Below are 12878 nucleotides of genomic sequence, written 5' to 3' on the forward strand. Positions count from 1 at the left end.
CCTCTCTCTCTCGCGCTTCCTCCTCGCTCTCTCTCTCTCTCGCTCTCTCCCTCTCTCTCTCGCGCTTCCTCCTCGCTCTCTCTCTCTCTCGCTCTCTCCCTCTCTCTCTCGCGCTTCCTCCTCGCTCTCTCTCTCTCTCGCTCTCTCCCTCTCTCTCTCGCGCTTCCTCCTCGCTCTCTCTCTCTCTCGCTCTCTCCCTCTCTCTCTCGCGCTTCCTCCTCGCTCTCTCTCTCTCTCGCTCTCTCCCTCTCTCTCTCGCGCTTCCTCCTCGCTCTCTCTCTCTCTCGCTCTCTCCCTCTCTCTCTCGCGCTTCCTCCTCGCTCTCTCTCTCTCTCGCTCTCTCCCTCTCTCTCTCGCGCTTCCTCCTCGCTCTCTCTCTCTCTCGCTCTCTCCCTCTCTCTCTCGCGCTTCCTCCTCGCTCTCTCTCTCTCTCGCTCTCTCCCTCTCTCTCTCGCGCTTCCTCCTCGCTCTCTCTCTCTCTCGCTCTCTCCCTCTCTCTCTCGCGCTTCCTCCTCGCTCTCTCTCTCTCTCGCTCTCTCCCTCTCTCTCTCGCGCTTCCTCCTCGCTCTCTCTCTCTCTCGCTCTCTCCCTCTCTCTCTCGCGCTTCCTCCTCGCTCTCTCTCTCTCTCGCTCTCTCCCTCTCTCTCTCGCGCTTCCTCCTCGCTCTCTCTCTCTCTCGCTCTCTCCCTCTCTCTCTCGCGCTTCCTCCTCGCTCTCTCTCTCTCTCGCTCTCTCCCTCTCTCTCTCGCGCTTCCTCCTCGCTCTCTCTCTCTCTCGCTCTCTCCCTCTCTCTCTCGCGCTTCCTCCTCGCTCTCTCTCTCTCTCGCTCTCTCCCTCTCTCTCTCGCGCTTCCTCCTCGCTCTCTCTCTCTCTCGCTCTCTCCCTCTCTCTCTCGCGCTTCCTCCTCGCTCTCTCTCTCTCTCGCTCTCTCCCTCTCTCTCTCGCGCTTCCTCCTCGCTCTCTCTCTCTCTCGCTCTCTCCCTCTCTCTCTCGCGCTTCCTCCTCGCTCTCTCTCTCTCTCGCTCTCTCCCTCTCTCTCTCGCGCTTCCTCCTCGCTCTCTCTCTCTCTCGCTCTCTCCCTCTCTCTCTCGCGCTTCCTCCTCGCTCTCTCTCTCTCTCGCTCTCTCCCTCTCTCTCTCGCGCTTCCTCCTCGCTCTCTCTCTCTCTCGCTCTCTCCCTCTCTCTCTCGCGCTTCCTCCTCGCTCTCTCTCTCTCTCGCTCTCTCCCTCTCTCTCTCGCGCTTCCTCCTCGCTCTCTCTCTCTCTCGCTCTCTCCCTCTCTCTCTCGCGCTTCCTCCTCGCTCTCTCTCTCTCTCGCTCTCTCCCTCTCTCTCTCGCGCTTCCTCCTCGCTCTCTCTCTCTCTCGCTCTCTCCCTCTCTCTCTCGCGCTTCCTCCTCGCTCTCTCTCTCTCTCGCTCTCTCCCTCTCTCTCTCGCGCTTCCTCCTCGCTCTCTCTCTCTCTCGCTCTCTCCCTCTCTCTCTCGCGCTTCCTCCTCGCTCTCTCTCTCTCTCGCTCTCTCCCTCTCTCTCTCGCGCTTCCTCCTCGCTCTCTCTCTCTCTCGCTCTCTCCCTCTCTCTCTCGCGCTTCCTCCTCGCTCTCTCTCTCTCTCGCTCTCTCCCTCTCTCTCTCGCGCTTCCTCCTCGCTCTCTCTCTCTCTCGCTCTCTCCCTCTCTCTCTCGCGCTTCCTCCTCGCTCTCTCTCTCTCTCGCTCTCTCCCTCTCTCTCTCGCGCTTCCTCCTCGCTCTCTCTCTCTCTCGCTCTCTCCCTCTCTCTCTCGCGCTTCCTCCTCGCTCTCTCTCTCTCTCGCTCTCTCCCTCTCTCTCTCGCGCTTCCTCCTCGCTCTCTCTCTCTCTCGCTCTCTCCCTCTCTCTCTCGCGCTTCCTCCTCGCTCTCTCTCTCTCTCGCTCTCTCCCTCTCTCTCTCGCGCTTCCTCCTCGCTCTCTCTCTCTCTCGCTCTCTCCCTCTCTCTCTCGCGCTTCCTCCTCGCTCTCTCTCTCTCTCGCTCTCTCCCTCTCTCTCTCGCGCTTCCTCCTCGCTCTCTCTCTCTCTCGCTCTCTCCCTCTCTCTCTCGCGCTTCCTCCTCGCTCTCTCTCTCTCTCGCTCTCTCCCTCTCTCTCTCGCGCTTCCTCCTCGCTCTCTCTCTCTCTCGCTCTCTCCCTCTCTCTCTCGCGCTTCCTCCTCGCTCTCTCTCTCTCTCGCTCTCTCCCTCTCTCTCTCGCGCTTCCTCCTCGCTCTCTCTCTCTCTCGCTCTCTCCCTCTCTCTCTCGCGCTTCCTCCTCGCTCTCTCTCTCTCTCGCTCTCTCCCTCTCTCTCTCGCGCTTCCTCCTCGCTCTCTCTCTCTCTCGCTCTCTCCCTCTCTCTCTCGCGCTTCCTCCTCGCTCTCTCTCTCTCTCGCTCTCTCCCTCTCTCTCTCGCGCTTCCTCCTCGCTCTCTCTCTCTCTCGCTCTCTCCCTCTCTCTCTCGCGCTTCCTCCTCGCTCTCTCTCTCTCTCGCTCTCTCCCTCTCTCTCTCGCGCTTCCTCCTCGCTCTCTCTCTCTCTCTACCTCTCTCTCTCTCATATGTGTATAAGAGACAGGAGAGAGAGAGAGACAGAGAGAGACAGAGAGAGAGAGACAGAGAGAGACAGCTCTCTTATTGAAACCGTAGACGTATCCATTGTAATGGAATTTTCCATCTGGTGCTGGAAAACCTCGTTAACTTACTCATTTCCCTTGGAACCTATGAAATAAACAAAAACTGATGGGCACCAGCCATTCTTTAGCACCGTGGAACAACAAAACCAAACGTTTTCCAAGCGGATATTCGAGAGAAACGAAATCCAAAACAAATGACATTCTCAAAACTTACTTAAACTCCCAAAATTCCAAGGAAGGACCTTAAATTTCTGCGCTGCTCAGGGTGTTGGTTGTGGAGAGAGGGTGTACGTTCTGGATGGGAATGGTTCATTGGGCCTCTCATCCGAAAGAACTAATGCAAAACCTCTATTTTGTACTGCAATATACGTTCATTATATTCTTGAGTTGGAAATAAATTATTAGTTTCATGCGGTTTCATAGAAGGACAGGTATCTAAAAAAAATTAAATATTCCAATAGTCAAGGAACCTGAAGGATCCAAAGGACCATTCGAGAAAATCGATACTCAGAAAAAATACAATTTAGAACAATAATAGTACTCCAAAATAAAAATAAAAGGGCTATTCCAAAAAATAATATTTTCACTCAGAATTTATTTCCGCAAAACAAGAAAAGAGAACAACTTCTTCTCCAAAAATAACTGGAAATAATTTTCAAAAACAAAAAAGAATAATCTCACTCGACGATAGGAAATCCACAGAAATACGACAATGATTATAACCCTGGTTAGACCTTAAAATCTCAACTCTAATAGATAAAATCCAACCCGAAGGCGATTTACCTACTCAAAAGGAAACCCTCCTCCAAAATCGTCCGATAATAACCGCAATGCCTAACCATCGCGCTCGAATTAACTGTATTCGCCTTTATCTGGCCAGCCATATTGTCTCGGAATGTCCGCATTTCCTCCGCGAAATTTCCTCGAAAGAAATCCGCCTGCACCGGCATAAATCAACCACGAATTAATTTCACTATTGAATCCGTCACCGAGTCTCGAGATAACCTCGCATTTTTCAACTTGCAAACACCAATTTTTTCACGCATAACAGATCTAATTTTCGATATCCCGTTTAATACCGCATAAAACCCTAAAATATCCGAATCAAGGTATCGAAATATAGCTCCTGCCATAATGTCGAGGCATTCTGGGCATAAAAGCTACAAAATTTAGTCTCGCAAGACCGCAACGCTCGTAGTGGACCTCTCGGGATCACAGCGCACACAGAACCGCTTGTTCAGTGAGAAATGAACCGCTTTTATGCTGCCGAGAACCCGAAAAATACACGAATTCTTCCCACGTCACCCGAACATTCGAAAAACCACCTTCTATGAAATATGCTCTGCCACCACGTGGGCATTACATTGAGAAATGAATAAAACCATTCATCTCCGCTCCCGTGCGAGAGCGATGGCAAAAACTCACCGAAAGCAACATTTTATGAATTTATTCACTCGCGACAATAGGAGATGAGGAGCAAACACGCATCAATCACACGAAAGCCCATCACCAGACCCAAATGCAAACTCACCTGTGGCTTGTATGCCACGTGCTATTCGACTTGGCATCACCCCACAAAAATCCGCCGGAAAGTTTCCGTCGCCCGAATCCTTCGCAAAAACGTCTGTATCTTTTCCTCCAGAGTTTTCGAATTCTTCCTGTTCATTCACCTACACCACAAAATATCTCAATACCGTCGCTGCTACGATTCTCTCCCTCACGACTAGCTCGGTATACGTATGTCACACGTAACGGTGACTCCGGCCGTCCGCTTGGTTCTCGACATGCCCAGTGGCGCTGTCGCATTCCTCTAGCCCAGCTCGAGTCAAGCACGTAATTCTCGCGTTCAATTTGATTTGAATAATTCCGATTCCTACATGTAATTTCTCAACTTTTTGGCAAGGAGCAGTTGCTGATTCTGATAAATTATTTCGGAATGTGATTACGTCGCTGGGGTCGCAATCTCGAGGTTCGCAGGGATAAAAATAAACGAAGAACAAAACGCTAAGAATCAAACTAACTTCTCACATCGTAAAAGGGATTACTAGGGATTATTATAATCCTAGGGATTACTAGGGCTCTGACAACCTCCTAGTCCTTTCACTCAAACCCCAAAACTTAACTCTTTTACCTCCCACGACCCGTTAAACCGAGCGGTAGCCTTGCAACTACTTCTCCATGTATCCCCCGAGATGAAGATGGAGGGATGACTCCTGAGAAAAATCCATGTAGCTCGGTAAATTTGGCCCAAAACACGGATTTCCTTCGGTCTCCACATTCATAATTTGAATCCGACGCGTTACTCAAAAAACTCTAAACTCGACTACAGTCGCATATACAATTTCAAAATTCAAAATTCATCAAACGGCACCTCCGCTTCTGGAAGAAATATATCCCTAACTTCTAATTTCATGATCTCCTTACGTACTCACGCGTTAATTTTTCTTAATGTCCTCCGGATCTCGATGTTCCGAAAGAACCTCTCCAGAATTCCTTACACCATGTCAAAAATACCAACCGATAGATGGCACTAGCATAGATGCGATGATGCCCGTCGGAAAAGAATTCTCCGAGTGAGCACCAATAGACCGCTTAGTTACTTGACCCTTGAATTTAGGATAGACATGATTGATTGATTGATTGATTGATGGTTTATGACTGTACAATATGTTGTACAAATAAGACAATATGATGCAAAGTCATACAGCGATAGGCAGCAAATTTTAGCAAGTGAAAAAGATGTATATAAGTAGGCAAGTAGCAGCAAACCATGTATAAGCATAGGAATAACAGAGCACGTAAAATAAATCAGATGTTATATATAACAATAGCACCAGAACTATGGACTCTTTAATACTAGGAGTGACAGAAGCGACTGAAGATAATGAAGATGGCAAGGATGGTGAAAATGAAGGAGGATAGTAAGATAAGTAAGAATGCAATTTACAAGATACTCCAAAGGAATAACTGCTAGGATGGACAAAGAGTTAAGATGTGGTGAGAAAATTAAGGATTATCCCTCAAGTAGGCACGCAGTGCCAGCTTGAAAGCGGGAAGGGACGGTTGATCTCGGACCAAGCTAGGAAGGGAATTCCAAAAATATGCCGCCGAAATCTGAAATGAGCGGCGCATGGCTTCAGTCCTAAACATGATGGGAGGGAACAAAGATTTATTTTAATGCTTTCTTTCCTTATTTTACATTTATGAGAAATGAGACAGAAAAGAATATTCTTTGTATCATCAAGCATACATTTTATTTCCACAATTTGGACACATTGTGCAATCGAATATTTTTCACTGAACTCAGAACAAGAGATCAACTTTTCTAAGTATTTTATACTTTTTTTTATATAAAAAGAGGTAGAAAACGTTGGGTAATGTTGTTTATAATATCAGACGTTCGTCTCCGTAAAAAATCATGCAAGAAAGTGCATCAACAGTTCATTTATATAAAAATCCGTGGGTCCGACAAAAGTCGTGGTTTTGAGTAGTTCGTTTATTAAATAGTGGCGGGTTTTTTCATGTTTTTCCACGTTTTTTATTATTTGGTGTTTTTGCAATTGTATCAACAAACTGTTCTAGTTCACTTGCCATACATTTTGAACTATTAATGAACCATATAAATGGTATTCTCAGTGAAAGATACTCTGTGCATCATAAGTGGCAACAGGTTTGAGGTTGGAATGTGATTTTGTGCCACCTTTTTGTGCAGATATTGTACCGGTGGTTTGAGATATAATTTTGCGCAGATGCTGTACCTGTCGTGTTTCTCTGACCCTTGTTATGGACGGTGCTGCCCACTCCGAGAAATCAACAAGACCAGTATTGAAACCCTCTACAAATCTTACGTAACAATAAAAAGACTTTTCAATCTCAAAACTGTTTTCGTGCAATCAGATCTCACAGATAGAAAGAGATCCTACATGTTTGAACTAAGGAAGTTCGCTCGTCATCTTCAGCCTGATGGGAAGGGCATCAAATTCAGCTACAATCGAGTGTCGGTCAATAACAAATGTTACAAATGGAATGAGAATTCGAACTCAGTGATACTCAGTGATTTTGTGTCGCAATGGCTCCAAAACTCCCCCCTCAAGTTCCCTCAAGTTCTGTAGTAGTCCCTCACATTAACTTAGAACTCCCTGAAATTCGATCCTCCCAGCCTCCTTTTCAGGTAGGCCAGGCGATGGATTTCCAAAAAGACAAGGTGTGATTCGGTTCTGTTTCTGGAACTGCTCTGGTTTATCCAGATGGGTGACCCGAGAATTTTGTGTGATGGCGGACATGATTTGCATAACTGAGACCTGGAAGCTCGAGGGAAATCCAAGGCTTCCGGCCTTTTTGAATGATTATCAGCCAACCTGCATCCAAGCGAGAAAGAATGATCCAGGATCTAGTGGAAGGGGTAGTAGTGGTCTCCTCACACTCGTCAAAAGCGAATTGAAATTTGATGTTTTAAATACCTGTGACCAATGGTGCCTGATAAAAGTGAACTTAAGTGACAGTACTCTGTTTATCTGTTCCGTATACTTTAACCAAAATGTAGATGTAACTCTGGCTCTGCAATCCCTCCAGGCTGAGATGACAAATATCTGTGACTCTCACTGTGACCCCTTGATCGTTGTGGGTGACGATTTCAATTGCCGAATAGAGAATTTGGTTGATTGTGACCTCAATCTGGTCGAAGTTTCGATAGTATTCACGTCCCGGTGCTCCCTAGCTACCGAGAAGCCCTCTGCCAGAAATCATGCTCTACTGGAGTTCATGGCGGAGAACGGTCTCGTCGTTCCCAATGGTCGAATGCTTAATGACCATCCAGGGCATTTCACCTTCGTCGACAATCGTTTATCTCCATGTATCCCTGACGTCGATGCAATGAATAACTATTTATGTGAGTCCATCTGGGACGCGGCGGAATCAGCAGGTATGGTTGTACCTCATAAGAAGTCTTTTGGGTCGCCCAACAGAATAATCAGAAAGCCCTGGTTTGATAACATCTGCCACATCATGAAAAAAGAGAAGGAAAATGCTTTGAAAATTGCTAAGAAATTCAACTTCAGTGAACTCCATCTGAGTTCTGATATTGAATGTAAAAACACCTATAATCCAGCTAAAAATGATAAGAAAAAACGTTATGAATTACAAATTAAGGATAAACTTGTGAACAGTCGGAATGCTGCGGATTTTTGGGCAGCGGTCCGCTGCAATAGAATCGCGCGTTTCTCACAGGGACTTCCAGTAGAAGTACTGAATGAAGTTTACCGCCATATATACATCCCACGGGTTGTCTGTGATTTTAGAGTGCTAAGTGAAAGAAATCCGTGGTTGGAAGGTGAAGGATTTAATATTGTGGAATCGTTGGAAGTGGATTAGATGGGAAGATGGTTGATCAGTTAGTTAATTTAATTGGATTCGGTTCAAGAGAAAATTACAACGTGATTTATTCAGATTATATCCTACACACAAGGAAAGTAAGGAGCGCCGCGATCATCAGGCCGATAAAGTAGATTATCAAGAATGCAACTGTCGATAATGATGATTACAAAAATTGAGTATGAATTTACCCATGAAGTGAATATTTTAACACCCCCTTTCAATGAATACTCAAATTATTTCACGAAGTCCAAGTCCATAACTGAAGAGTTGATGCTTTGGCCCTGGTAGGCTCTTCGTCAGGTGATCATCTCATTGGTATTCAGATGGTAGAGCTTGCTGTAGTTGGCCTTGAGCACGTCCCGGACGAAGTGATGACGAATGTCAATGTGCTCCGTTCGTTGATGAAATATTGACTTTTCAGTGACGGGCTTAGCACCCTGGTTGTCGTTGAACAGGGTCAGCTTCTCCAGGTCCTTCAACCTAGTTTCCCTCATGAAGGTTGACAGTAACATGGCTTCCTTTACACCTTCTGTAATTCCCATATATTCTGCTTCTGTGGATGATAAGGCCACAGTCTTCTGTTTCTGCGACTTCCAACTGATGGCAGCATCATGCAGGAGAAAGCAATACCCAGTATAAGACTTCCGCTCGATAGACCAGCTGACCCAAACAGCATCCACGTAGCCCTCGATGGGATCGTTCGTCTTCTTGTAGGTCAAACCCAAGTTCTGGGTTCCAATTAGGTACCTGAGGACTCCCTTGGCGACTCCCCAGTGCTGTTGGGTGTAACAGTGATTAAACTGAGCCAAATAGCTCACAGCAAAAGCTATGTCCGGCCTCGGGGACACAGCAGCGTACATAAGGGCTGCTACTAGCTCTCGATAGGGAAGCTTGGATGTTTCAGCTCCTCTCGAATCTTTGCTCGTGAATTTCATGCCAGTTGGTGGAGGCGTCGTCACTGAGTTGGCATCCTGCATGTTGAACTTCCTGATTATTTCACGCAGGTAGTTGGACTGCTTGACAGTGATCACATCCTTCTTTTGTTCAATCTCGAGCCCGAGACAGTATAATGCCTTACCAAGATCCTTGACGTTGAAATACGTAGAGAGTTGGTGCTTCACGTACTTGATCCACTTCTCATTCCGTGAGTTAATGAAAAAATCATTCACATAGACTGACACCAGGAGCAATATCCCAGACTTCCATGCGAAGTAGAAACAAGGGTTGCATCTTGACCTTGTGAGGCCCAGTCGAGTGAGCACATTATTGACTTCGATGTTCCACTGGAGTCCAGCCTGTTTTAATCCATATAGGGCACCTTTCAGCAGGCAAACAGGTTTCCCCTTCAATTTGATGATCATTTCACGGGCTGATCTGGTAATATTGCTGTCCTGGAGTTCTCTATTAATGATTTTTTGCAGTGTTTCGAGCATGAGTGGAGGTGTCTTTATGTAGATTCTCTCATCCAGTGCACCATTCAGAAATGCAGTGGTGATATCAATCTGCTCGACTACCATTTCATATTTAGCAGCAAGAGCAAGGACTAGTCGGATTAACGTCATTCTAGCCACTGGTGCGAACGTTCCTGTGTAATCAACCTCTGGTTCCTGTGTGAAACCTTGCGCCACAAGTCTGGCTTTTCTTTTATTCAGTCGTCCATCAGGATGGTACTTATTTGTGAGTACATATCGACAGCCAATGACATTTTTGTCCTTTGGTGGTGTGACTAGTTCCAGTGTTTGATTGTCAATCAGACTTTTCATCTCTTCAAGAATAGCCTCCATCCATTCTCCTTGATCAGGTCCTTTAAGAGCACTTGAGAAAGAGATTTCAGCATTGAATACATATTCGTTGATTTGTTCACTCTCGCGAGCTAATGCACTTCCCTCAGTCTCCCCTTCGTTCGCACTACAGAAGACGTCGTTCACCATTATTTCAGGAATTTCAACTTGAGCAGGGGTTCTAACTTGAGAATCAGTCCATGTCACCCTTGGTGTGGACTGGTTAGAGTTCAGGGCAGATCGGTTGGAGCTCACTGATGAAGTGCTTCTGATCAGGGACTTGGAACGAAACTCTGGAACGAAACGAAACTGCGGTTTTTCCGTTTCGTTCCAAGGAACGCGGTGAGGAACGAAACTAAACCTGTACCGAAAGTCCGGTAACGTTACCACCTGGAACGAAACCCTGTACCGAAAGTCCAGTAACGTTACCGCCAGGAACGAAACCCTGTACCGAAAGTCCAGTAACGTGACCACCAGGAACGAAACCCTGTACCGAAACTCCGGTAACGTTACTGCCTAGAACGAAACCCTGTACCGAAAGTCCGGTAACGTTACCGCCTGGAACGAAACCCTGTACCGAAAGTCCGGTAACGTTACCGCCTGGAACGAAACCCTGTACCGAAAGTCCAGTAACGTTACCGCCAGGAACGAAACCCTGTACCGAAAGTCCAGTAACGTTACCGCCAGGAACGAAACTCTGTACCGAAACTCCGGTAACGTTACCGCCTGGAACGAAAGTCCAGTAACGTTACCGATTGGAACGAAACTCAGGCATGGAAGTTGAGTGACGTCATTACCAGTACGCCTTCGTAATAAAAAGAAATCGAATAACAGTTATCCTTTAAGTATTTTTTATTCGGAAAAATTCTCGACGGTTCTCAATTAGGTGCAATGAATTGTGACATGTGCTATTTTTTTTGTTGTCGTAAAAATTGTCCTAGTGTCGATGATTTTACAAACATTTCACAAGTGACGAATTCGTAATTATTTATTAACAGAGTTATGAGAAGTATATTGTTCGTTACGTCCATTGACCTTCTTGCCCATATTGACCGAAAATCTGTACACTGAGAGAAATATTCAATAAAAATTAGGGTGTTTTTTCGTAAATTGGAAGCGAAGTGTGGCTTTAGGAAATTTTACGGAACTGTTCCGTAATTTTTATCTGAACGATTTCGTAATCGGTGAGCGAAACAATGTTCTGCAATTTTTAAGGAATATTTCTCTCCGTGAAATTTAAGTATTGTTGGAAATATCCAAGATTATTTCGCTTTGTCAAAAATCGATATTGTTGATTTGAGAACTGGGGACTTCTATTTCACCTCTCGAAAAATGATTTTTTCACTTTCTTTTATCCAAAAAATAGGAAAATGTGAAAACAAACCATTACAAAAAAAAAATATCAATGAAATTTGATTCCCACGTTGCACTTTCTATTTTGCCCACAAATTTTTCCTCTTTTTCTCCATTTTTTGACGAAAAAAATGTAAACAAAATTATTTGTAGATTGCAGAAATTAGAGTTGTAAGTGGTACTTTTCATATATTTTACGGAAAGGTCAATTGTCAGAGTGAGGAAATAAAAATCATCTCCAAGATAGGGGTAAAGGAGTGAGATGTGGAAATTTCATCTTCATTTACGGAAAATGGGAATCGGAAATGCATGTCTAAACAAAAAAAAAAACTTTCTCTCGTCTGAGATGGAGAATTTCGCGAAAAACTATTAAAAATGGAAAATTGATGTCCTGCACAAAATACAATTTAAAATTAAAAAAAAAAAAATTCATGAGCTTCAGTTGAGCGTTTTAGAGGGGTAAAACCGGCGGAGGAAGATAAACAAAATATAAATCTTGAAGGTGCCAATTTGGGCCAATAGTTGGCGGAATTACTCATATTTTTTGTAATTTCCAAAATTTGTCCTCTTATTAGTGGTACAGAAAGGAAGTTTGCTCTAAATATTCAGACCTTAAATTCAAGTAGATTGAGATATGAGCAAGTAATTTTCTTCGATAATTTAGTCTCACCTAGATTTTACATGCAAAATGTGGATTGGAAAAAAAACATGTCTACATTTTTTAGATAATGAACGTAAAAAAAAGAAAATCCAGCTCCCCACTAATTCTTTCAAATATCTTAGAATGTAAGGAAAATAAATACTGCTTGGTACAATTTTTTTGTAGGTCAAAAAAATATAAATAAAATAGCATATTTCGTGACAAGTGCAGAAAAGGATTTTTTTTAAGCATGAAGGAGATTTATAGCATGAGTCGAAGGCGAGGAATACAATCTCACACACCAAAAATCACTTTCTGCACGAGTTACAAGCTAGAATATTTCGATAGAAATAAAAAAAAAAAGTTGTTGACGAGTGTGAAGGTTACAGCTAAAGCTGAAGGCGAGAGCTGCAATCCTGCAAAAACACTCGTCGGAAAGTACATGTTTTCAGGTGTGCTGAACAAAATGTTATGATACTGGTGAGAAAACGGCTTTTTTGGCACGCGAAGCGTCCAAAAAGATCGCTTTTTACACTTGTATTATAAAATATTTTTCTTCACAATGTGCGGGAAAGAGATTTCAGCCTCGTGAAGCGAAGCACAACGTATCGAAAAGTTACTTTCCCTCCACAGCGGGACGAAAATATAAAGGCAATTACACATTTATATTCCTTGGAATGTAACGAATACTCTAGAAGATCAATAAGATTCAATCGGCTAAAACTTGAGGGACTTGGTTCTTATGAAAAACAGTTTTAATGCAAAAACCATTCAATAGGCTTCGAACTGTAATAAGAAATTTTAGATTCCCCTGTGGTCTCCTGTTTAAAAATTATTCAGTCAACATTAAATTTTTTATAGAAACCGTAAAAGACCCATGATTTTTTTCTGATTGAAAAAGCTTAGAGTTTGAATATCTCACCTCTGAGTCCAGCCTCTTCTATTGTACACTGAGAGAAAAAATTACTTTTAACAAAAACAACATTACTTAATACAGGAGTATATTTTCTTGTTAATTCCTAAAACGTGAAATGTTTCAATAAATAATTTTGCTATCAAACGGAGAAGGAAAACTCTATCATTGCGATAAGATGCTCT

The sequence above is a fragment of the Diachasma alloeum genome, unplaced genomic scaffold (assembly GCF_001412515.2).
Source record: "Diachasma alloeum isolate Michigan unplaced genomic scaffold, Dall2.0 Dall_scaffold_00350, whole genome shotgun sequence".
Lineage (NCBI taxonomy): Eukaryota > Metazoa > Arthropoda > Insecta > Hymenoptera > Braconidae > Diachasma > Diachasma alloeum.